The sequence below is a fragment of the Oryctolagus cuniculus genome, chromosome 2, assembly GCF_964237555.1.
Source record: "Oryctolagus cuniculus chromosome 2, mOryCun1.1, whole genome shotgun sequence".
NCBI lineage: Eukaryota > Metazoa > Chordata > Mammalia > Lagomorpha > Leporidae > Oryctolagus > Oryctolagus cuniculus.
In genome coordinates, this window is record NC_091433.1 from 118,491,691 (window position 1) to 118,519,565 (window position 27,875).

The following is a 27,875-nucleotide window of genomic DNA, read 5'->3' on the forward strand; positions in this document are numbered from 1 at the left end:
CACTCCCCCAGTGGCTGCAGTAGCAGGAGCTGGGCCCATCCAAAGCCAGGAACCAGGAGCTTCTAGGTCTCCCAAGTACGTGCAGGGGTCCAAACATTTGGACCATCTTCTGCTGCTTTTCCAGGTACATTAGCAGGAGCTGGATGGAAAGTGGAGCAGTCAGGTGTTAAACTGGAATCCCATATGGGATGCTGGCTTTGAAATGGAGGATTACCCTTCTATACCACAGTGCTGACCCCAGAATAGATTATTTTGAGGGTATGAAAAATAGTTAGTTTACATTGATAACGTTTGCAGACTAGTCTTAGTTTCTCTCCTCCCAGTAACCCACTAAGAAATGGCTTGGGTCTGGCGCTGTGGCTCACTTGGTTAAGCCTTCACCTGCGGCGCTGGCATCCCATATGGGCGCTGGGTTCTAGTCCCGGTTGCTCCTCTTCCAGTCCAGCTCTCTACTGTGGCCCAGGAAGGCAGTGGAGGATGGCCCAAATGTCTGGGCCCCTGCACCCGCATGGGAGACCAGGAAGAAGCACATGGCTCCTGGCTTCGGATTGGTGCAATGCGCCGGCCATAGTGGCCATTTAGGGAGGGAACCAACGGAAGGAAGACCTTTCTCTCTATCTCTTTCTCTCACTATCTATAACTCTACCTGTCAAATAAAAAAAAAGAAAGAAATGGCTTGAAGTCTAAATGAACTTATTATCTGTAACCACACAGGAAATATTTACATGTTACATTATTATTTGTTCTATTTTATTGAAAGAAATTGTGAATGACTAATTGATCAAAAAATTCTTATGTGGGTGAAATGGCCATTTTTCCATTCAATTATTGTTTATAGCCATTGTCTATATTCCCAATAGAGTAGGGTATTTTCGCTTTTACTTATTAAACTTCTTATTTGGTGAACTATTAAGTATTTTTAACTGCAATATAAATTTAAAATATGTTATCTCAAAAAGTAAAAAAAAAAGAAAGGTAGAAGGAAAGAGGGTGGAAGGAGTGCAGGGAAGGAGGGAGGGAGGAAATATCATTATGTTCTTATACTTATATCTTCATATCATATTGAATCCCTTAAAATCAATTAAATTAAAATAAAAGGAGATTGCATGTCCTGGCTTCCTTGTGATGTGGCGGGGTCACACAGCTAGCTGAGCCCATGAGCTGGGAAGGAGAGATCATTGTTGGTATGAGGTTCTACAGAATTTATCACTCTTGGGTAAAAGTTTGCAACATTCAAGATGGTGGCAACTCAGCCCGGGTCTCTGTATAGCTGTGAAGGGCAGTCTCCAATGACCCATGGTGACAATGTAGTAGTACAAGCAAGAAACAAGCACTTTTAGTTTTAATACATTGACAATTCAGAAGTTGTTGCCATAGCATAAATTAGCATATCCTATTCAGCGCAAAGTCTGATTTGCTGTACTTCCAGACCAGATTATCTGTGCAAGTGAACATCTTTCTCATCCGTTCTCTCTGAGCACTGGGTTCATGACTAAATTTAGCAGCTCTAGTCAATCAAGATTTGCTGTTATGAGTTTTATTAAGATCATAAATGGATAACTTGAAAATTAGACCCACATCATGAAATGAATCTTATACATTGATAAAATAATTAAGGCATGTATTTATTGCAAGTACCAATGGGAAACCTGGTGGCTATTATGAAAATGTCGTTGATTGGACTGAATGGATTCTGTCAGAAGTGAGACAACTCTACTCCTTTGTGAACTTAGAAATTTTAAAAATAACCACCAGGATTTGGATTTTTCCTAGAGTCGCTTTTATAGGAAAGCTGTTATTAAATGCCAGTGACAAAGAGTGTGCCAAGACATGATTCCCAAATCTGGATATACTCAGAATGATCTAGGGATCCATTTTTTGGAGAACCCACCACTAGGTATTCTGAGCAGACTATCTGGGACAAATTTGGGTGTTTTAAAATACCCTTCTCTTCTTTGTCCTTACTCCAAACACATATCCCTTGTGGTTTTACGATGGTTTCTAGTTGGCTGGGGCAGTTTTCACAACAGGAATATCTCTGAGTTCCAGGGAGGCAAGTCTAAGGGAGATGGGCAGGAAAGAAAGAACAAAGAGTGCTATCAGTTCTATTTATCTGCCACATTGTAGAGGAGCCCACTGAGTAAAAATTGCTTGGATTTCTTGCAGAGCCTTTTATCTTCACACTGTCTGAAACATACAAAAGCAGCCTATGCATATTAAGCAGGAATTTGATTCAAACAACCTGTAACTTACTGTTTTGGAAGGAAGAGGAATCTATTTAATTTATTCACATTAAAAATTACATTAAGAAAATCAGACCTGGAGTTAATAAAACCATCTGGAAGGCATGTCGTGAGTGTCTACTGTCACGCAGCTCGACAGTAGCAAGTGTGACGTATGACTTGTCAGTTACGGGGAAGAAAGGAACACATGGACACAGGACTGTCTTTCCAATGAGAGATTTTATTGCTACACACCAGGTTTTTTTTTTTTTTTTTTTTTTTTTTTTTTTTTTTTTTTGACAGGCAGAGTGGACAGTGAGAGAGAGAGACAGAGAGAAAGGTTTTCCTTTGCCGTTGGTTCACCCTCCAACGGCCGCCGCAGCCGGCACGCTGTGGCCTGCGCACCGCGCTGATCCGATGGCAGGAGCCAGGTGCTTCTCCTGGTCTCCCATGGGGTGCAGGGCCCAAGCACTTGGGCCATCCTCCATTGCACTGCTGGGCCACAGCAGAGAGCTGGCCTGGAAGAGGGGCAACCGGGACAGAATCCGGCGCCCCAACCAGAACTAGCCTATTGAGCCACGGCCCCGGCCCACACCAGGGTTTTTTTTTAATCACACTACTCATCAGCATGCTCATTGAGCTCAATACGCTTATCAGTATCAATATACTTATCAATCTATACTATTTAATACACTTATCAATAAGCTTAACACCACTACTTAATCATGACTTAACTACTCAACTTAGCTACTTAGCTTAACGTAACTACTTAGCTTAACTACCTAGCTTAACATAACTACTTATCTTCTACTTAACTTACTATAATACTTAACTATCAGAGTAACACTATTTCCTTAATGACTAGAGGACTACTGGCATCAATACCATTAATATCAATATCAATAATACTACTTGTACTTATTCATTAATCCACAGATGGCAGTACACAGTGTTTTAGTAATTTTGAGGGCTATCCAATTTTAATAGTATATGTACAGCAAAGACTCCAGCATTATTTGCAGATACCTTGCATAGGGTTAAAGCATAGTTATATTATATTATACATGACTAACATTATTTGTAAAAGCTGCATTTTGAAGGCTTGTATCACGGTCACGAAAAAGAGTGTCAGTGTTCAAGGTCTAGAGCTCCATGTCTCGGCAGAGACGGATCTCAGATCAGTCACTTACAGGCAGGAAGTCGTAGGAAGGCTGTCACTCTGGGCAGTAGGCTCAGAGTTCCCAGGCGGACGGCCAGGCGAGAAGTTGGAGAGGTCCCCTGCTTTTAGAGGCCTGGTCCGGCTCTGTGGTCAACTCTGGCAGTAGGCTGATAAGGGGTCCAGGCAAGGTGGTAAGGTGGCATCATGGCTGGAGTTTTGATCCCGTAGTTGCCTTATGCTGCATAGCAAAAGTTAGCGGGCTGGCTCTTTGGTTCCAAGTGCGAGGAGATCCAGAGGTTCGCACGCACTGGGCCCACACACACACACACACACACACTCACACAGTGGGGTATTACAGCTCAGGGACAGCTCTGCAGGTCGGCTTGTGCCACTACCTGCTCCATGCAGAGTAGTGGCTGCCTCTTCAGCTCTGGATGTGTGGAGGTCCAGAGGTTCACACACACACTGGGCCATGATCCCCGAGAGGATGGGGAGTGGTGCAAGGGCTCCCTTTTTATCCTCATTTTTGGCAGTCCTCCAGCTTGTCATCCTCCAACTTGTCCAATCAATGCTGTTTCCTCCTTGCTTGCAGTTGAACAGTCCAGTCAATACTGTTCCCGCCTTACTTATATTTGAACGGTCCGGTCAGCGTGGGTAGGAGGGTATTGTCCACAGCACACTGATACCTGACTGACCAGAGATGTCTGCTTGGCATGATTAGGAGCGTCTTTCTAACAGCTCTTAGGCATTGCCTCAGCTCCTGACTTATAACTCCACTTTACTTTTACTGTGGCTAGTGGTAACTTCTTAACTCAATGTTTTACTGTGTTTCCATAGTTCATCTCCTTTTCAGGTAAGCGGTGATCTGTGACTCTTTTTGAGCCTCCTGTGAAATTCTCCACAAGGCTGAATTGTACTGCCAGGATTCATGCACATGTGGCAGACCTCTAGGCAGTTCCCAGACTCCCCCAGGTCACAATATACACAGATACAGGTTCCTACCACTTCCTCTTTATTTCACTGTCCACACATCTTTGCTATCATGTGGTTCTTTGATCCTTTCTGAAAGCCCATCTGTACCTTGGCCTTACCTGCGCCCCTAAGTGTGATTGACAGGTAGAGATATAGACAGTGAGAGAAAGAGACAGAGAGAAAGGTCTTCCTTCCGTTGGTTCACCCCCCAAATGGCCGTTACAGCTGGCGCTGCACCGATCCGAAGCCAGGAGCCAGGTGCTTCCTCCTGGCCTCCCATGCAAGTGCAGGGGCCCAAGGACTTGGGCCATCCTCCACTGCCCTCCCGGGCCACAGCAGAGAGCTGGACTGGAAGAAGAGCAACCTGGACAGACTCTAGCACCCCAACCAGGACTAGAACCCGGGGTGGTGGCACCTCAGGTGGAGGATTAGCCAAGTGAGCCACGGCGCTGGCCTGTAAAACCCACTATTTGAAAACCTAACTTGATGGATTTCTTTGACATTGTGCTTTTTCTGTTAGAGCATTCCTTTTCAGCTCATGTCTTAATTTGCAGGGCTTGGTTACAGAGCACCCTTATAGTGGGAGGTGAAGAAGCCTGAACCTCAAAAGGATCTGAACCTTCCTTGAAACTAATCTGAGAGTGTTGCATTGGTTTTGATCTTGGCAGGTGTGGCTATCCACAGAGGTCCAGGTGGTGGCTGTAGTACTAAATGAACAGAAGAGCTAAGCCTCAGGCATATAGCAGTGTGGATGCATTCAGAGACAAAGAAAACCAGCAAATTGGAATGATAAATAGGGTCTGCTTTTACCTGTCCCTTTAAAAAAGGAGCCTGGTTATGATTATAAGAGGATTGAATATCTCATCCTTGCTGCATCGTTAGCAAAAGTTCTCCATACTGTACAATGAGGAAGTGGAGGTAGGAAGCAGAGGCAAAAACCCAGTGGTTTTTGAAGCTGGGAGCCAGAAAGGCTGGGATCAAAAGGCTACAGATGCCCTGATCTTAGTCCCTGTGTACGTCTCACATAGTGCAGCACCCACACAATCCACAGTGATTGGACTAAGAGGCCTGAAGCATTCTGCTCAGGAACTGAGCTACTTGAGATTCCTTGAGATTTGATCATGATAAGAGTTTACAGGTGGAGTGATTGGACATTGCAGACCAACACCACTGAGGAAGGCAAGAGTGGAAAACATCCTGAACTTACCCCAGAGGCAGCTGTTGATTGCCCTCTGCACCTTTTCCCACTACACCAGAGTTTTGTGTCTCTCCAGCTTTCTTCTAGCAAGAAGACAGCGTTCTTTTACACACTCACATTTTGGCTATGGGAGCTCAACCCACTTACGTTTATATTCCAATAACTTGTTCTATAGGTTCTTCTTCAAAAATATCTATTTATTTATTTATTAAAGATTTATTTATTTTTTTGAAAGTCAGAGTTACAGAGAAAAATGGAGAGAAAGAGAGAGAGGTCTTCCATTTTCCTCTGGTTCACTCCCCAGATGGCCACAATCCCCAGGGCTGGGCCAAGCCAAAGCTAGGAGTCAGGAACTTCTTTCAGGTCTCCCAAGTGGGTACAGGGGCCCAAGCACCTGGGCCATCCTCGGCCACTTTCCCAGGCCATCTGTAGTGAGCTGGGTCAGAAGTGTAACATAACAGCATGACTCCAACTGGATCCCATATGGGATGTCAGCATCACAGGCTGTGGCTTCACCAGTTATGCTACAGTGCCAGCACCTGTAGATTCTTTAGTAGACTGTTAATCTGCATACTTTTTTCTGAATCTCTATAGCTTAATTTACACTATTCCATCTGCCTAGAGTGTTTCTCGATTTCCTCCTTCCTCCCATCCTACTCTGACTCTTCCTTCTCCTTCTCTGTGTCTTCCTTTTCTTTCTTGACTAGTAACTATTCCTCAAAGCTGATGTCGTCCCTCCTGCTGGAAAACTTTCAAAGCCCCTCAGATCCAGGGAGCTCCTCCTCTTGTTTCTGTAGATACCTCATGTACAACTCTTTCTCAGCACTAACAAGTATTCCTATTTCATTCTTGTCCCACTGAATGCAGGCGTTATTCATTTTGGGGCTCTCAGTCCCTAGCATAGTGCATTGGGCATGCTAGATTTAAGCCAATATTTGTTGAATTAAACTTTATGGTTATATAAAGAGCTATTTTGTTAGGGAATAGGAAAATCATCCTTTGAATGTCTGTAAACACAGTTCTCTAAAAATACTATTTATTTATAAAAATAAAAATGACCACCACACTTCTTGTATTAGTCTGCTTTTCACTACTTTAACTGAAATACCTCCTAGCAGCTTCTTTGAGAAAGAAAAGCTTTATTTCAGTTTACAGTTAGATGTTGCACAATGAGGTAGCCCCATAGTCTGGCATTTGATGGAGGATTTCATGACAGGTGAAGAGGCAGGATCACAGGGTAGGGCAGGAAGCAGGGACAGAACCTAAGCCAAAGTGGAACTTAAATAACAATCTCACCCCCTCCCCAAGAACTGCATTCAGAGGGCACCACAACTCCCTCTGACCAAAAGACTTCGTATTGGCCCCACCTCCTAGACACCTCAGTTAGTTCAAGTCTCCACCCTTATTTCATCAGTTCTTAACATTAAAACTTCAGAGTTTAAATAGCTGCATGAGTTTGGGGGACAAATCCTGCTGTACCCATAACACCTGTTAACAAATGGAAAAAAGCATGCCAAATGAAAAGAATACTAACACAGTCCATGGACCAGACAAAAACTAAGGTTAATATTAAGATGCTGACATCTCTCCATGCTTAGATCTGAGTAGATGAAAGAAATTTTATTAAAATTGGATGTGATGTATTATTTTAAGTATAATTTAAATTTTTTTTGCATTTTTCAAGAGGAAAAGGGTACAAGGAAACAAAGAATATTAGATTTGAATTAATATTTCATCATCATAAGAAATATTCATTTCTAGTCATTGACTCTAAACTGATGACAAGAAAACTATGAGGAATATTAAAAGTACAGAACCATTGTGGTTTTCTTATTATGGAACTCCATTTAATTTAGTATAAGCTCCCTGCTATGACAAAAAATGGAAACTAGTACTCTCATATGTCTCCTGCCTTTTCTTTTACCACCTCAAGGGTGTTATTAGCCATATTTTAATTTTTATTTCATTAAACAGTGTAATATTTCTATACTTTCAAAATTAAACAACCTAACCAAAAAGAGTCCTGGTTTTAACTATTCTGTATAAGTCTTCTCTTTCTAGCACATGTTCTTTGAATCTAGAGGTTCACTTTTTTCTTTGTTTCAAAGAAAAAATATTTTCTGGGATGGGTGTTTGCTGTAGCCATTAAGAAATCACTTAGGATACTTGCATCCTATATTAGAGTGCCTGAGTTTGAGTACTAGCTCCACCCCTGATTCCAATTTTCTGCTAATGCCCACCAGACAGCAGTTATGACTCATGCAAATGAGTCTCTGCTGGTCACATGGGAGATAGGAGTTGAGTTCTGGACTCCTGGCTTCAGCCTGGCCCAGTGCTAGCTGTTGCTAAAAACATTTTCTATTATATCTCTAAATAATTCTTACTCCATTTGATGGATTCTTTATCCTCAGATTTCTATTATTCTTATTTGGATAATTGTTATCCTGACTAGTATCTTCTTTCTAATTTATTTCATCTCTATTCTTTTGCTTCTGAAAATATATCTATGGCAGTTTCTTTCTTAGAGGTCAGATATCTATCTGTATCCATAGAATGGATTATTTGGTGGTAATACCTGAGTCTAGGGTGGGGGCAGGGCTATTTATAAGAAATATAGGGAAGTGGGGTATACATTACTAGAAGATTAGCTACACTAGCTAGCTGTTGTCTGACTGCAGATGCAGTTCAGAACCTCAACATAACCTTGATTGTGTAGCTTAACTTCTTGGAGAGTCCATTTCCTCATTTGTAACAGGGAGTTGACAACACATGCTTCATTGTGCTATTAATAGGCCAAATTAAGATAATATGATATGACTGATAAAAGAAAAACAAAACATCTTATGTAAGTTTGAGTAGTCAAGTGTCATTATTTACATTTGTGCTAGGTAGTAATAAGAGCTTTTGAAAAACAAATCTTATTTCTTTAATTTTTATTTTGTGTTAACTTCATGGTCAGTTCATTGAAAAGTGGTAAAAATTGATTGATGTACATAGATAATGTTTGGGTTGATCTGAGCTGCTGACACAGTGAGGTAACCAGCAGCTGCTAAATAGTGCAGAAAGAAGAGTGGAGAACAGATCCTGGGAAGGTTCAAATTTGTCCCAGAAAGTTCCATTAGTAAGTGAAAAAAATGGATGTGTAGATGTCTCATAAAATGTGAGGTCAAATGGCAGTTTTGCATTAGATTTTGTTTTGAGAAATGTCATTATTACAGAAGAGCAAAAATTTGGAATTAGGCAAATAAATTTGTGTATAACATTTGCCATTTAATAACTGTCACATTGGATGAATCTTTTAAAACTTCTATTTCAATTGTCGTTTTGAGATTCCTGGAAAAATAATTTCAGCTTTTCAGGTTATTAAAATTAACATGATGTGAAATAACTTCAGATATGTACTCCCCTTAGATTGAATTTTTTTTTTGGTCCCAATTGCCTGTTTCTCCCTATTGCATTAATTTGCATTTCGTGCCTCTACAGGTTGTTGTCTTCCCCTTGACTTGAGCTTGGGCATACACCCTTTCTTAGCAGAAGACATGACAAAGTGAACATGAGACGTGCTTTTGTGTGGTTGAGTTTGCCCTCTTGTTCTTCTGCCATCACCACCAGAAGAGCTTCCCTGAGTAGCTACTGTCCTTACGGTCTGCAACCCAGGGTAAAGACACATGTTTGAAATCAGAGCCCAGGACACAGTGAAGAATCAAACTTCCCATATTTTGAAGCAGAGATGCTCAATTAGCTAAGCTTAATTTTACTGACTTACATATACTTGCAAGAGAAAATACTCTCGGAGTTCCAGGTAGGCTTGTTACACAGTGCTATTGTAATAATAGATGCCTGATATTATGAGTCATACCATTTATTCAATATAAATATATATCATTATTTATATCATTATTGATGGTATTATTATGGCTATTTTTGCAGAAAAAGTTGATGTAGAGTTAGGAACAGAAGAGCAAAGCAGGAGCATACCCCAGAGATGGGGTAGGTAAAGGAGTAAAGAGTATGATCAAACTTCTATAAGATTATCTTTTGCATTAATTTGTGTTAGTGAATTTTAAAGATCAGAAAAGATGAGAGATCCAGATCTTAATGTTTCCACAATTCTCAGAAGTGACTTTGTAAGTAGTGCATCGAGAATATCATAAACATGTATCAGAATCAGTAGGGTCAATAGTAAAACAGTCTGTAAGTATTATTGCTGCATCGCAACAAACACAAAGTACATGAGAAAGTGCTGATAGATAATTTTATAAATAATCACAAACAAATTCCACTTTTGAAGCTTTATAGGACAATATAAAGCTTGTTCTGCATTTAATCTTTGTTGAATAAGAGTAAACCACACCAGGAAGCTGACATTATAGGGAGCTCATCCCTGCTGTGAATCACGTTGACTTCAGATCTGATTTCCTTCTTTGACTGTGTAGGTGGCTGGGGCCAAGGACATACCCTGAGTCTTATCTGAGTTACAACGTCTTAAGTGGATGTGTGACTTAGACATGATTCCAAGAGTTCCCCACAGAGTGCCTAGTTTTTTTTTCTAATGAATGGAAGATGATTTAACGGTGAGCAGTAAAGTCATCAATATACTGTATTAATTTCAGGGCATAAATTTAGTGCTCCTCTGTGAGAGCTGAGAATACAGCATCCTCATGAACCATATAGGTCCAAAATGTATACCCACAAACCTCCCTGGCCAACTCTTGCTCTCCAAATAGTTTTGATTTCCACTTTAAATCCACCAGTGTTTACTTTTATTTGAAACTCTCTCCCTTCAATCTCATAGCTTAAACTCCGCAGTTTCTTAAAATGTATGCAGTTTGAAGTCCTGTGGTCTTCTACCTGGAAACTCTTCGGAATGCACCCTGCTGCACAGGTTGCTATCTCTGCAGTCAGCTGTTTTATTTCTATAGCTTTCTACCCTCAAAACATTTCTTTGTTTTACGGAAACTAGATTTTGAAAATGGGCCATGCTCAGAGAGTTATCTTCATAAAAGTATCATGTACTAAATAATAAGTGTTTGAATTCTAATCACTGTAATTAATTACATTGCAATCTGCTCTCCAATTAATTGGAGTAGTTTTATTCCATTTATATACATTAAAAAACACCAGTTTCAGGGCTGGTATTGTGGCATAGCAGGTTGAGACGCAGCTTGTGAGACATCCCATATGAGAACCAGTTCATGATGCTCTTCTAGTCCAGCTCCCTGCTAATGAGCCTGTGAAAGCAGGGAAGAGGGCCCAAGTACTTGGGCACCTGCACCCACGTGGGAGACCTGGATGAAACTCCTGTCTCTTGGCTTTGGCCTGCCCTAGTCCTGGCTATTGTGGCCATTTGGGTGGTGAACCAGGGGATAGCAGGTCTCTCTCTCTCAACTGCCATTCAAATAAGTTTTTAAAGTCTTTAAAAATCAAAACAAAACATACAAAAACGTTGATTTCCTGATCGTTCAAGTCTAAGTGAAAATTCTAAACATTTATTTTTTTTATTTAAATCTGCCATTTGACTAATACTTAAAAAATAATGTGCATATTTTTGGTCATTTTCGCAAGGAGAATCATCTATCACTTAATCTGCTTAATATGGAAAGAACAACTGATATGCATGTCTTTCAAAATAGAAGTTTAGTGTGAGGATATTTTAAACACATACAGAATTATGCACTGAATTGCTAATGAGCTGAAATAGTCCAAATGTTTTTTTCTTGGATATCACACAACTTCATCTTTTTATTTTAGTATTCAATAAAAACAGGGGTATGTTAATGGAACCTCTTAATGCCAAAAGGAATGGAATTGTATTGCAGCCATTAGAAGAGAAATTGGTTAGAAATTACTTAGTATGAAGACATTATAGGTATATTCTTTGGATTTGATTCATAATTGTTCTCCTTTCTGGCTATTAATAGTTCCTCATAATTTGTTCAATTTTCCTCATGTCCCAAAGAGAGAAGATGATCATCATATTCTATATGGCTTTATATATTTCTAGCACTCCTTTAAATTGAGAAAACTGCAAAAGTAATACTTATTTGGAAATTAAGGAGTGCTTTGCTCTCATAAGGAAATCCAAAAATGGTATTTTATTGTTATTTTAAGAACACCATCTTCAAACATTTAAATGAAAGGATAAACCTTATCTTCAGAAGTCTTAAAATCAACGATGATGGCATGAACAACATGGTTCTTTCTTTAGCTATAGATGATTTCTTTCTGAGGGGTTAGATGAATTTAAATTGGGCTCAATTTTACTCTTTATGCTACATATTTTGGTTAATGCATTTAAGCCTCTTGCTTTATTTGTGAGGCAATCTACATAAGACTGGTTGCCCCTGATAATTTTTAGCTCTTTCCCTCTCCCCTCAAAATTATTTGTCATTCTTTGTAAGCATATGTTAGGAGTTTAACAAACAGAAAATATTATAAAGTACCTAAAGCAAATACTGGGCTGCAAGTGGGTATTTGCAGTGCTCATATAACCTCAGACAATGTGCCATCAACTGCCTCCTTTCCTAGGGCTTACAATATACAGCCTTTGGGGTTGGAGTTTTTTTGTCTGAGTCCATACAGTTCTCAGATTCCCAGCGATACCCCCATTGTAATGGTTTGAGGGATAATCTAATGTACTAGCTCTATAGTTCTCAGTGTTTATGCTTTTCTAGGGTTAGTTTAGAGACAGATGAGGACAGAAATATTTAGATTCACATCAGTAGGACATTCTTTGCAGCTAAAATGTAGGATCTTTTCACCAAACCTGTTTTTCATCCAGGTAAGCCTCCTACTTATAAATGCTTCAAAAGGCAGTCAGTCCTCTTCCCTCTTGCACCAGAATCATCCAGGGATGCCCTTAGGAAAATTCAGATTCCTGTGCCACTTCTTACCAATCAACTGAAACGAAGTTGCAGAAAGTGGGCCAGGGAATTGAAATAGTTAAGCACTCTCCTAGTGATTCCTATACAATTGGAGAGTGTGCACTGCCACAATAAATGGAACCATTAGCCACCCAATTGTTCATGCCAAACCCTGGCAGTCAATCCTGACTTTATGTCTCTCACCCTTCCCACATTTAATCAATAACCCAATCTACAAATTTACCTCTTAGAGATGTCATGATTGTAAGTGATATGGTCTGGGAGAGTGATTTATAATCTGATTAGGTAGGACACTGAAGCATTAAATTAATTAATTTCCATGTACAATTTACACTCTTCCCACAAAAGTTAAAGATAAATACTCCTTAGGGACTAAGATGCTGAGTGGTTGAACAGGATGCTAAATCAAAGGAGGATAGGTCTAACCCAACAGATTCTTTCATCCCTTTCAGGATTCTAGCTCACTTTGCCTATCATTTTCACTTACTTTCCAAATCTCAAAGCAGGCATTGTAACCTTTCGTAATTCCTGTTTTTGGTCAGAAAGCATTGTGCTTTTTACTCTAGTACATTAAGGATCACAGTGTTAAATCATGTATTCTGCTTTCAGGTGATAGAAACTAATTTTCCAGAAGCTTAAAATAACCCAGAACATTTTATGTTTGCTATAAAGTAAGAGAACAGACACTCTAGGCTGATTTTTCTTGTAATTGTGTCTAATGTTGCCATTTGCTTGAATTGCTTCCTGACAGAATCCTTTCACAATGACCATTATTATAGCTAATGTTTTAGAATATGCTACTTAGTTTCTCTAGTATTTGTTTTGTTACTCCAGTCTTAATTTGTTGCCATGTTTTTGCTTTCATATAAATGTCCAATATTCCCTTATAGTTTCTGAAAATTAATTTTATTTTTCTGAATATAATGCAATATTGACTAGTGGATATAGGTTGAACAACAAAGGAAATGTAAAGACAAAAAAGAAAAGCAACTATAATTCTACAAAATATATTCCTTTGTATAATACCAGGCCTAAGAAAGGCTATATGAAACTCCAAGCATTGACTTAGCTCATAGCTTTCTTGTCATAAAAGTTGCAATAAATGTTTATTAAACACATATTTTGTGCTAGGCATGTGTTGAACACTAAGCCTTTAGGGGTGAATAGTTCCAGATGCATATGCTGTAGACTTCCTTGTGGAGTGATAGAGTGTCTGATCTTGAGTTTTATTTTATAATTTTTTATCATTTACATAAGATTTTATTCTAAAATGCCTGAAATAAGAAGACAATGAAGGAAGGAAGGAATATTATGGACTGAAGGGGGGGGGGTCAGGGATGTTTTGTGGGGTTTTGAGCTCGAAGTTCAGCTCCTTCCAGAAATGGGAAGAGAAGGACTTTCCATGAGAACTAGTAGCCATTCTCTGGGCAGCCTGGATAATGTCAAAGAGGTGAGGAAAATAAGTCAGAGCTTATGTCATGTGTAAGAGAGGGCAGAATGGCTGCCAGAAGCAAGACAAGTGCACGTGGAGGCCACAGAAGTAAATCCTCAGGCCTCAAGTCATTCAATTTCTCTCATATACTTGGATCACTCATTTGATATTTTTAAATGTATCCTAAATAGGATGACCATAAAATTATCATGGATGCTCAGAAGAGTGAAAAGAACTGTTACCCTTGGAATATAGACATCAACCACATGGTCATCAGATATTTAATAATTTTATCATGTATTTTTTTTCTGTTTGTTTACTCTGCACAGTTAAATGTTAAGCTCATGAAATGGACATCTTTCCATATGAATATTGTTTATAGCTCTTGCCTGTGTTCCCTCTGAACTAGGGGCTTTTTAAAAATTTTATTTTTTTAATTTTTTTAACTTTTATTTAGTAAATATAAATTTCCAAAGTACAGTTTATGGATTACAATGGCTTTCTACCACCCCATAACTTCCCTCCCACTTGCACCCCTACCATCTCTCGCTCCCTCTCCCATTCCATTCACATCAAGATTCATTTTCAATTATCTTTATATACAGAAGATCGATTTAGTATATATTAAGTAAAGATTTCATCAGTTTGCACCCACACAGAACATAAAGTGTAAAATGCTGTTTCAGTACTAGTTATAACATTAATTCACATTGGACAACACATTAAGGACAGAGATCCCGCATGAGGAGTAAGTACACAGTGACTCCTGTTGTTGACTTAACAATTTGACACTCTTGTTTATGGCATCAGTAATCACACTAGGCTTGAGTCATGACTTTCCAAGGCTATGGAAGCCTTTTGAGTTCGCCGACTTTGATCTTATTCAGACAAGGTCATAGTCAAAGTGGAAGTTCTTTCCTCCCTTCAGGAAAGGTACCTCCTTCTTTGATGACCTGTTCTTTCCACTGGGATCTCACTCGCAGAGATCTTTCATTTAGGTCCTTTTTTTTTTCCCCAGAGTGTCTTGGCTTTCCATGCCTAAAATACTCTCATGGGCTCTTCAGCCATATCTGAATGCCTTAAGGGTTGATTCTGAGGCCAGAGTGCTGTTTAGGACATCTGCCATTCTACGAGTCTGCTGTGTATCCCACTTCCCATGTTGGATCGTTCTCTCCTTTTTTTTTACGTTACACAAGTTTCATGTAACTTGTATATATAGATTTAGAAACATAGTGATACTCCCCACCCTACTCTCCCTCCTGCCCATGCTTCTTCCCCCCTCATTTTCCTTTTTAAAATTCATTTTATTTATTAATTATTCATTATTCTGTTTGTTTGGACAGAAGTCATTATGATTAACCTATTAAATAAAATGATATTCTACATTAACTCAATACACTCATTGACAAGCATTTATTGACTATTTTTCTAGTCAGCATAAGCTACTCTGTAAAGCTATCTATTTTAAGAGCACACTCTGCAAATCTCATTGGCTTAATATAAGACCTCCTTCTGGTTCATATTTCAGTCTGATGGGGGCTCGGCTCCTCTGCAAGCAGTGTACCGGGGATCCTGGCATCTTCTACCTTGCAATGACATCATTTCTAGTGGGGATCTTCCTGGCAGAGTATAAACGATCATGTGTAGCTTTCACGGGCCAGCCCTGGTGTGACTTACAGCACACATGCTTACATTTCTATGGCTAGAATTAGTCATGTGTCCCCAAGCCCAGCTGTAAAGGAGGGTTCCAGAAAGAGTAGTGGAAAAGGATTTTGTGAACATGTAACAGCCTAGTCTCTGCCAAAGCTTAACAATGCCCACCTCAGTGTGCACACATGCACAGACCACTCCAACTTCTTCTTAAAGAAGATAGCCTCAGAGTTCATCCAGGCAAGGTCTAGTTTCCCTGAGTGATGGGCAGTCCTTTGTGTCACACTGGATGACCCTTTTTTTTGTTTGATTTTGTAGAGGCAAATTATCTGCCTCACTTATGTGTGTGTGTCTATATATACAATATATACCATGTATATACATATATATATATACACAATATACAATATATACTGTGGGGAGCAACTGAGACTAGACTAAGTTACTGGAATTAAGACTTATTCTATGCATCTGCTCTCCCACAATATGGCGCTGAGAGAGAGCCCAAACAACCTCTACGCAGCTGCCTCTCGCCAGTTTGACTGATAAGCTGCAGGAGCTGATCCTGCTCCTGATTGGAGGAGAGCGGTGTGCTCGGCATGTGGGCAGCAGAGTTGGGATTGGTGGAAGAGGACTATAAAGGAGGAGAGAGACAACATGCACCAGGGAACATCTGAAGGAACACCTGAGCAGCCCCCAAGAGAGCCGGCCGGCGGTGTGCCGCTCCTCCGCGGAAGCGGGGAAAGTGGCAGGGGGTACCGCCCCTCCACGGAGGTGGAGGGGTTGGCAGCCATCCCGGGAAGGACCAGCAGCAAACCCGGGAAGGGCCGAGCAGACAAAAGAACAGCGCAGGGTTTAGTGTCATTCCTCTGCGAATGGGGGAGCGACAATATACCATGTATATATATATACACAATATACAATATGTATATACATATGTATACATATATACACATATGTATGTATACACACACAATTATGAAACAAGACTACATAATAGCTAAAAACACAGGCAGAGGATGAAGAACAGGACTCAAGACAGTCCCTGGTTTCAAGCACTATAAAGTCCCAGTAAACAAACACCAAAAAAATCCCTACTAGAAAAAAGTACCTTAATAGGTATGGGAAGACCATTAATCTGTGAAAACAATTTTCAACAAGAAATAGAAGTAAAATTTAAGACACTAAAATCAATCAAGCTCATAAGGTTGTTGGAAAGGAGATATTATCTGTAAAACATCTAAAGCAATGTCTATCAAATAAGCATTCATGAAACACAAGTAAACATAATCAGCCATACATTTTGGCTACAGGTAACAAAAATCAATGCAAACTAACTACAAATTAGGTGATTTATTCCCTCATAACCCCTGAAACCCAGATGCTGTACAGACTTCACAGCTGGGTTACTTGATGGCTCCATGTCCTTTCCTTCTCTTTGCTGTGCTGCAGGACTTCTCAATAAGGCTGCCAGAAGCAGTAGGGGGAATACACTTTGTTGGTCACATGCAGTGAAAATAAAGCTAGAGCCTTGGCTTTAACTCTTTCCCTTTAGCCCAACTAGATAATCCCAGAGGTCACATGTCCATCCTGGACTGTGGAGCTTGAATATTATCCTTATAGTTGGGAAGTCATTGAAGGCCTGATGTGCATTTAAGCAAGTTCACTGACTGCTTTAGGAGAGTGGATTGGAGAGTGTAAAACATTTGGCAAGGAGCCCAGGAGACAATTGCAGTAATTCAGGCAAGGAATAATGAACAAGTTTGGGGATGAACAAACAGATCCATGAGACAATAAGGTGAGAGAACAAGAAGAATTGAGGATTGATTTGATGTCTGGGCAGGGGAGAGAGAGTATCTAGTAGGTTTTGTGGGTTTCTGGCTTGGACACTTGGATGCTTGTGTTTATTGATGCAGGAAATATACAAGAGGGTAGCAGCTTGAGGTAAAAGTTAAGACAAAATTCCGTGTGATCAGAGAGTGGGACGAAACAAAACATACCTGGGAGTGGGGATCAGAAATTGTTTTGTCACTTGCTCTCAAACATTGCCTCTCTTTGGAATAGAGTCAGATTGGGTTGAAAATCGTTAAGGCTCTTCTTAATGTCAAATTTATTATTCATTTGTGTTATTCTAAATGATTGGTTTTCTTAGAGTAAGCATGTTTTGATGCTCCCAGTTTTTCTAGCAAGTCAGGTTATACTTTGATTTTTATTAATGAACAGGGAATCCAAGTGTTTAAATGTTTCCCAGTGTTTCTCATTATTATTAATGAACAGGCCAGTAGTTTATATTCATATAAGGTACTAATCCATGCCTTTCAGCATAGTCAGTGAAGTTTTGGCTCTGAGCATAATGTCCAACCTATCCCAATTCTCTTTTCAGTCACTAGACTCAAAACGGAAGAGAATCCAGAGTTCTTACAGTTATATGTGTTTTGCTTTCTGAATATCCAACACTACATTATGGTCTACCTATATTTGCATATATGTGCACATAGAAACATGATTTTATTTTCCAAGGAAGTTGTTAAAAGTCAGAGAGATTTCTTTCTCTGCCCTGGTATTTGGACTCATTGGTGGGTCTTATATGGTGGTAGTACCAGGAAATAAAATGCATATGACTGACTGGGGATGCTTTACAAAATGTAGCTGTCTTGTGTGAGGTAGGGAAGCCTTTTGACCATAATGACAAATTTTCCTAAATTGTTTTCATCAGAATTTTGTGTCTTTAAACTAGTGCTTGTGAAGCCATGACAGCTGAGATGACAAAGCTAATTTTATCTTTCAAGACCTTGGATAGACAAGGTTGGTAAGATCAACAAGCATGTTAGGGAGAGGGTTATTAGGGAAAGCCAGGGCAGTTTATTGATGAGGGACCTCTAATAGTCCTCCTTTTGTGGCTAATAAAGATCCAGAAATTGATAATGTGGTCATGTATTCTGAAACAAATCCATTGTCTTCTTCCACATTTGTAATAACAGTCTTGTAACAATCAAGACAGATTCTCCTATGAGGCTTTACTATGTGGCAGCCACTTTATATATTGTCTACTTATATATGTGCATTTGCTCCTTGAAACAACTCTGACAATTATGTATTGTTATCCCCGTTTTATGTTTTTGAAATCAGATATCAGGTTCAAATAATTAGATTTGGTAACATCTCTAGTTTCTAACATATTCTCATCACTGGTGAGTGAAACCTTCCTTGGTTCATTTTTAATTTAAACATTTTCATTAACATGTAAGACTTGTACATTTTTGTGGAGTACAGTGCAATATTTTAACATATATACACAGTGTCAACCAATTAAACGAGTAACTGGCTTTTTTTTTTTTTTTTTTTTTGGACAGGCAGAGTTAGTGAGAGAGAGAGAGAGAAAGGTCTTTCTTCTGTTGGTTCACTCCCCAAATTGCCGCTCTAGCTGGCATGCTTGTGCTGATCTGAAGCCAGTGGAAGAGGAGCGACCGGGACAGAATCCGGCACCCCAACCAGGACCAGAACCCGGGTGCTGACGCCGCAGGTGGAGGATTAGCCCAGTGAGCCGCAGTGCCAGCCATGTAACTGGCTTTTCTATTTCCCTTTCCTATCTTTGTTTGTTTTAAATAATATCATATATGCTCTTGTGAAGCTACCATCCAATAATGAAACAATATTAATGGTAACTTAAATTTCCTAAATAATCTTTGTTTTCCCTGTTTCATCTGAGGGAACCTCTGCCTTGAATCTAAAATTTAAACTAAACGTATATCTACATCTATTTGACAACTGGATTTGGTATAATTGGATGTTGGATGTCCAAACATACACACATACATGCACAAATGAACTTAGATCTTTACCTCACACCATAAACAAAAGTTAACTAAAAAGGGATTATAGACCTAAATATAAGAGTGAACAGTAGGGGCCAGTGCTGTGGCACAGTGGGTTAACGCCCTGGCCTGAAGCACTGGCATCCCATATGGGTACCAGTTCTAGTCCTGGCTGCTCCGCTTCCAGTCCAGCTCTCTGTTATGGCCTGGGAAAGCAGTGGAGGATGGCCCAACTCCTTGGATCTCTGTATCCTCGTGGGATACCTGGAAGAAGCTCCTGGCTCCTGGCTCCTGGCTTCGGATCGGCACAGCTCTGGCTGTTGCAGCCAATTGGGGAGCGAACCATTGGATGGAAGACCTCTCTCTCTCTGCCTCTCCTCTCTCTGTGTGACTCTGACTTTCAAATAAATAAATAAACCTTTCAAAAAAAAGAGTGAACAGTATAAACATCCACAATAAGACATAAAACAAAATCTTTATGACCTTGGTTTGGGAAAGGGTTCTTAGCTATGGCAGCAAAAATACAACTGTAAAATAAAATGGGTAAATTAGACTTCATCATCTTCAAAAATACTGCACTTAAAAATTTGAAAAAGGAAAAGGAGAATGTAGGAGGTTAGGAGGGAGAGAGGGGGCAGGAGGGAGGGGGAGAGGAAGGGAGTATCATCATGTTCTTGGAATTGTATCTACAAATCACATTGAATTTGTCAACTAATCCAACCAACAAATCAAATTAACTGTCAACTAATTAAATCAATTAAGCTGTTAACTAATTAGATTAGAATTAATCTGTTAACTAATTAAAATGAAAAAAGAAAATAAAAAATACAAAAAAATTGAAAAAGGAAGCCATAGAGAAGCTATTTGCAAATCCTGAGTGTAATAAAGGTCTTATAAAGAGAACATATAAATAACTCTCAAAGTAAATAATAAAAAATGTAGTCCAATTAAAATCTGTTTAAAAGACTTGAAAAGAAATATCAAATAAACACAGTAAAAGATATACGACATCATTAGTTATTAGAGAAATCCAAATTACAATCACACACATGCAACTTACACTCACTAGAATGGCTATTGTAAAAAAAGAAGTCAAATAATACCAAGGATGTGGGAAAACAGGAACCTTTAATAATATGATGCTATCACTTTAGGAAGAAATTTGTCAGTACTTGTGAGGAGAGACATAAACGTCATACAAGCCAATAATTCCATTAGTAGGCATCTTCAGAAGAGAAAAGAAATGATAGTTCTACATGAATCTTTGCACTCTAATGTTAATAACAGCATTATTCATGGTAGCAACAAAGATCCAAAAATCTGTTAAGGAGTTGGTGGATAATGTGTTATCAAGGGACAGGTGTTTTGTGTAGCTGTTAAGGTGTGGCTTGAGTCCTGGCTCCATTTCGAATTACAACTTCCTGTGCATGTAGATCCTGGGAGGCAGAAGAGGATGATCCAAAGACTTGGTTCTTTGTCACCCAGCTGGGAGACATTGATTGAGACCATGTACCTGTCTTCTCATGATCCAGGTCCATTTGAGGGGTCAGTCAATAGATAGAAGGTCTCTATGTGTCTCTGTCTCTCGGGAATCTTAAATAAATAAAAAAAATTCACAACTTAAAAATTTTAAAAATGTACTATGCCAATGGAATGAATGTTGTTCAGCAATAAAAAGGAACAAAATTCTGAAGCATGTTACAGCAAGAATAGACATTTAAAACTTAAAGTAGAGTAAAGCAGCCAGGAAGAAAAGACAATACATCATATAATTCTGCATATATGAAATGTCTGGAAAATGCAAATTTTCAGAGGCAGAAAGCAGATAAGTAGTTCTTTTGTTTTTGTTTTAGGTCTTTTGGGTGAGGATGAGTGGGTACTGAATAAAAACAAACTGAAGAGAACTTTGAGAAGTAATGGAAATGTTCTGGAACTAGGCTGTGGTGACAGTAGTACAGCCATAAAATTTATTAGGAATTACTGAATCTGTAAAAGCAATGTATAAAGACTTCATAAATGTATATTGCAATATAAAATATACAGATATAACAAAATTATAGCATATACATACATTTAGATATATTTTATAGCTATGTATGTATTCTAATATAGTTTTTCATGATATGTGCAATTCTTTTTAAATTTCTAAAAGGATTTATTTATTTATTTATGATACAGTTGACAGAGTGAGGGAGTCAGAGAGAGAGATCTGTTCACTGCTCCACTTGTTCCCTCCTTAAATGGCCACAAGAGTCCAGATTGGGCTAGACCAAGCCGGGAGCCTGAAACTCCGTATGTGTCTCCTACATAGGCAACAAGGTCCTAAACACTTGGTTCATCTTCCACTGCTTTCCCAGGTGCGATTGCAGGGAGCTGGATTGGAAGTGGCATAGCCAGGACTCGAACCAGTGCCCCTCTGGGATGCTGGTGCTGCAGGCCATGGATTAACTTACTGTGCCACAATGCCAGTCACCTTTCTAACAATTTTACTATTATTATTATTCTTTTTGGTTTGATTTTGTAAAAAGAGTCTCATGTTGAATGCAACATTCTAGCATTTGTGTTTTTGCTCAATATGATGCTATTAAGACTAATTTTTGTTTATGTAGTTGTACAGCTATAATTGATGCCATTTTACTAGTATACAATAATTCTTTTTATGAATAAACTATAATTTCCTTAAAATAGTTTTTGATATTATGAAAAATGCTGCCATGAATAGTCTTATACATGTGCCTTGATACACATTAGTGACTTTATATTTGTGTATATAAGAACCCCAGCACATTCTGATATTTATTAGAGGATATTTGATATTCTTTGAGAATGTTGTAAATGATATGCTTTTCATTGCTTTCCATTTTGTTATTATAAGAAGTATGAATTCTACATATTTGTTTTCTATCTAGCCACCTTCGTACACAATTTTATGGTTTCTATAAATTTAGATTTTGTGTTTTCAATGCAGATTAAATTTCAGGTTTATACTGACTTTCTAAAAGGAGTAGGAAGGAAATTTTTGTAATTTTTAATTCCCTAAAGGAGTTTAAGATTGGGGTGAAATTTTCTTAGCCTGGTAGTGCTCTCATGTGCAGATTTTAGAAACACTGCTTTAATTATTTTAATAGCTTTAGGATTACTCTTTTTATTTTTATATGTTTTACATACTACTGCTTTCTATTTTTAACCAACTAATGATATTTGAATTAATCAACATGAGAAATATTTAAAATGTCAATAATTTCCTTTGAAAACTCTTTTATTGTAACTTTGCCTACTTTTTATTCAAAATGATTTTTAAAATAGATTTAATTTTTTAGAGTAGTTTTAGTCTTATAGAAAAATCACGCAGAAAATAAGAGTTCCTATATTCCCCTTTCCCAACACTCATACAGTTTGTCCTGTCCTACGCATCCTTGATTACTATGGGCCTTTTGTTATAGCCAGTGAACTACTATTGTTGCATTACCAGTAAAGCTGACAATATAAATTAGAGCTCACTCCATATTGCATGGTTTTATGGGCTTTGGCAATGTATAATATCACGTATCCACATTACAGTATCATGACAATAGGTTCCCTTCCTAAAAATGCCTGTGCTCCTTCTCTTCCTGTTCATCCCTCTCCCTATCTCCTGAAACCCTGGCAACCGCTGACATTTTTGATTTCCCTATAATTTTGTCTTTTCCAGAATGCCATATATTTAAACCATACAGGATGTAGCTCTTTCTGATTGACCACTTAAAATGTTTTTATATGTTCTTCCCCCCTTGATCTCTCAATTAATTTTGCCAAGGTTTAGGACTATTTTAAAAATTATTATTTGCAAGAGGAGGTGGTTCCCATCCACTAGTTCACTCACCCAAACACCTGTAACAGCCTAGACTGGACTAGGAGCAGAAACTCAATTCAGGTCTCAGTGACTGGTCATCACCTACTGCCTCCAAGGGTCTGCATTAGTAGGAAACTGGAATTGGAAGCTAGAGCTTGGAGTTCAACCCAGGAACTTTGATATGGAAAGTTGCCACCTTAACTAGCACCATCTCCCTTAGATCAACCACCTCCTGATGTAATCACCTTTTTAAAGATTTACTTATTTATTTAAATGGTGGAATGGAGGGGGGAAGAGAAAAATTGAGAGAGGGAGAGAGAGAGAGAGAGAGAGATTTTCTTCCATCCTCTGGTTCACTCCCCAAATAGCTGCAACAACTGGGGCCTGGGCCAAGCTGGAGCCAGTAGCCAGGAATCCATCTGGGTCTCCCACAAGGGTGGCAGGGGCCCAAGCAGCCATCTTCTGCTATCTTCCCAGGGGCATTAGCAGGAAGCTGGATCAGAAAGAAAGCCTGGAGTTGAACCTGCTGTGCTGCAACAGTGCCCCCTCTCACCTCCCTTCCCACCTTCTTCCCTTCCTTCTTTCCATCCTTCCCTCTTCCCTTTCCTTCCTCCCTCCTTCTTTCCTAATTTTTGAGATAACGTATCTCCCATTTACATTATATTCAAGGGCTTAATATTTAGATTTTATTAGTTTCTAATATAAGTATGCAAAGTTATAGATTTTCTGCCTTGAGTATAGTTCACAAATTTTGAAATGGACAGTTCTGAAGAATTAGGATAACTTTTCATAAGTTAATTAGGTACATTTTAGTTTGAATTTCAAAACGTGTAGTAAGCTTGTGATTTTGTAATTAACATTTAATGAATTTGAATTATAACCATGAAATAGATAGTCTTTATTACATTTATTCCTTGAAATTTGTAGTGAATGCTGGCTTGGTTTATATTCTAACACATGACTAAGTTTTATAATGTTATTTATATTCTTGAGAAGTTGTTTTTTTTTCCCAAATACACATGCTTCTTGACTTCTTTTTTGGGATTATTTCTCAATAAAACCCATTGTAAATTGAAATTATGTGAAGTCCAAATTGGATTTAAATTATTTAACCTACCCCAAACAACTAAGTTAAGCTTAACTTACCTTAAACATGTTCAGAACACTTATATTAGCATATATCTGAACAAAATCATCTAACAAAAGCCTATGTCTCCTAATGTCTCCAATAATTTATTGAAAGCTCTTCTAAAAGTTAAAAAAGAGTAATTTTAGGGATACACTTTTGCACCTTGTAAAGTCAAAAAATTGCTAAGTCACACCATCTTAGTTGGGAATCTTCTGTAGTTGAGTTTAGCATTCTGTAAATGTCTAAGTTTGTAGGACAAATTTCTTAATTTATTTACATTCTTTATTTGCTTACATTTTATCTTACATATATATTAAGTGAGAAATTCACATTGAAATCCTTGACTCTGATGATGGATTTATCCTTTTAACACTATGGTTCTAAGATGGCGGAATAGTGAGGGCGCACACTGATAGTCCGGGAAAAGATAGTTTAATAAAAGTGGAGTTACTGTAGTCTCAGGAAAAGGCTCAGGAAAAAATTGCACAGGAAACTCTTCCGGATCTAGTGGATGTGACACGGAGGACCTATGGGGAGAGCAAGGTCACCCACCATGTGGAAGCTCAGCCTCAGAGTCCGTGCACCAGCGTTGGAAGGGGAGGTGAGACAAAAACCTCAGTAACCCAAGACATTGGCGGGGAAAGGTAGAAAGAGCCTAGAGGGAACAAGGCTTGAAGCCCCGCTGGGGAAAGTTCACCAGGCTGACTGGAGGAGAGAAAAAAAAAAAAAAAACGAATAAATAAGGGGAACCGGCACGGACACTAGCCTCTCTCTCTACTCACCTTACAAAGCCGAGCAAGACAAAGAGCAGGTGCCATTTTGGACATAGATAAAGCGGCACCTGCCATCAGCCAAGCAGAAAAACCTGACTCTGGTGGGGAGAAATAACAGGAGGTTAGGGCCTAGTGAATGTACGGAGCTAATGAATTGAGACTGTGAAAATCTGAGGGTGGGGGGCGAGAGAATTCACCAAGTACACAAACTCGGTAATCTTGGCAACCCGGAGAGAGACTGGGGAGAAATTTGAGACCACACTGAGGGCTGCATAAACTCTTTGTGTGGTCCCAGGGGTAGAGCAGATGAATACACACAGGGGCCAGATTTCATACATCAACTACCCTCAATTCCACTCAGCTGTGCGGAATTGCTTCCCAACTGAGTTACCAAAAAAAAAAAAAAAAAAGAGAGAGAGAGAGCAAGTGAGCAAGAGAACAATCTGGGTGAGTCACCTTTGGCACACGCTTAACTCTGAAGAACCAAACAGAGCTCTCTGGCCACACCCACCACAGCCTCTAAGGATCCATCAAAAGCAGACAGTCCACTTAATCTAGAGTCATAGTATAATGAAAAAAAGCACCACAGTGAAGAAACCAAAGAATATCTCCACCATGCCAAACAACAAACACAAAAACCAAGGTAACGAGAACAAGGAAGACAATATGATGCCCCCAAATGAAAAAGACACCCCAATTCAAGATTATGAAGATGATGACATAGAAGAAATGCAAGAAGCAGATCTCAAAAAATTGATAAGAGCATTAAGAAGTTCTCAAAAACAAATTCTTAAACTACAGAAATCCTTAATGGACAGGATAGAAAATCTCTCTCGTGAAAATGAAATATTAAGGAGGAATCAAAATGAAATGAAGCAACTAGTAGAACATGAAACTGTGATAGTGACGAGAAATCATAATGAAATGAAGAATTCAATAGATCAAATGAAAAACACAATAGAGAGCCTTACAAACAGAATGGGTGAAGCAGAAGAGAGAATATCGGACTTAGAAGACAGAGAACAGGAAAGGATACAGTCAAACCAAAGAAAACAAGAGGAAATTAGAAATCTAAAAAATATTGTCGGGAATCTACAGGATACTATTAAAAAAAACAGCATTCGGGTTCTAAGAGTTCCTGAAGTCATGGAGAGGGAGAAAGGATTAGAAGGCCTTTTTAGTGAGATACTAGCAGAAAATTTCCCAGGTTTGGAGAAGGACAGAGATATCCTAGTACAGGAAGCTCATAGAACCCACAATAAAAATGACCAAAAGAGATCCTCACCACAACATGTTGTAATTAAACTCACCACAATGAAACAGAAAGAAAAGATCCTAAGATGTGCAAGAGAGAAACATCAGATTACTCTCAGAGGATCTCCAAGTAGACTCACAGCTGACTTCTCATCAGAAACTCTACAAGCTTGGAGGGAATGGCGAGATATAGCCCAGGTACTAAGAGAGAAAAACTGCCAGCCCAGAATATTATATCCTACAAAGCTCTCATTTGTGAATGAAGGTGAAATAAAGACTTTTCATAGCAAACAGAAATTGAAAGAATTTGTTGCCACTCGTCCAGCCCTGCAAAATAAGCTTAAAGATATGTTGCACACAGAAACACAGAAACATGGTCATGAATATGAAAGAAGGTAAAGGAAGAAAACCTACCAGTAAAAGATCACAGGAAGCTCAAAGCATATACTAGAAAATATCTTTGGGAAAATGGCAGGGCAAAGTCACTACTTATCAATAGTCACATTGAACGTTAATGGACTCAATTCTACAGTTAAAAGGCACAGACTGGCTGAATGGATTAAGGAACAAACCTAACTATTTGCTGCCTACAAGAAACACATCTTTCCAACAAAGATCCATACAGACTGAAAGTGAAAGGTTAGAAAAAGATATTCCATGCCAAGAGAAATGAAAAGAAAAGCAGGTGTAGCCATATTAATATCAGACAAAATAAACTTTAACACAAAAATTGTTAAGAGAGGCAAAGAGGGACACTATATAATGATTAAGGGTTCAATTCAACAGGAAGATGTAACTATTATAAATGTATATGCACCTAATTACAGGGCACCAGTTTATTTAAAACGTATGTTAAGGGACTTAAAGGGAGGCTTAGATTCCAATACAATAGTACTGGGGGACTTCAATACTCCACTCTCAGAAATAGACAGATCAACCGGACAGAAGATCAACAAGGAAACAGCAGATTTAAATGACACTATTGCCCAAATGATCTAACAGATATCTACAGAACTTTCAATCCTACATTTAAAGATTTTACATTCTTCTCAGCAATGCATGGAAACTTCACTAGGGTTGACCACATACTAGGCCATAAAGCAAGTCTCAGCAAATTTAAAAGAATTAGAATCATACCATGCAGATTCTCAGACCACAGTGGAATGAAGTTGGAAATTAGCAACTCAGGAATCCCTAGAGCGTATGCAAACACATGGAAACTGAACAACATGCTCCTGAATTAACACTGGGTCATTCAAGAAATCAAAAGAGAAATCAAAAACTTTCTGGAAGTAAATGAGGATAACAACACAACATATCAAAACTTATGGGATATGGCAAAAGCAGTGTTGAGAGGAAAGTTTATAGCAATAGGTGCCTACATCAAGAAATTGGATAGGCACCAAATAAATGAGCTTTCAACGCATCTCAAGGATCTAGAAAAACTGCAGGAAACCAGAATCAAATCTAGTAGGAGAAGAGAAATAATTAAAATCAGAGAAGAAATCAACAGGATTGAATCCAAAAAAAAAAAAAAAATTACAAAAAATCAGCC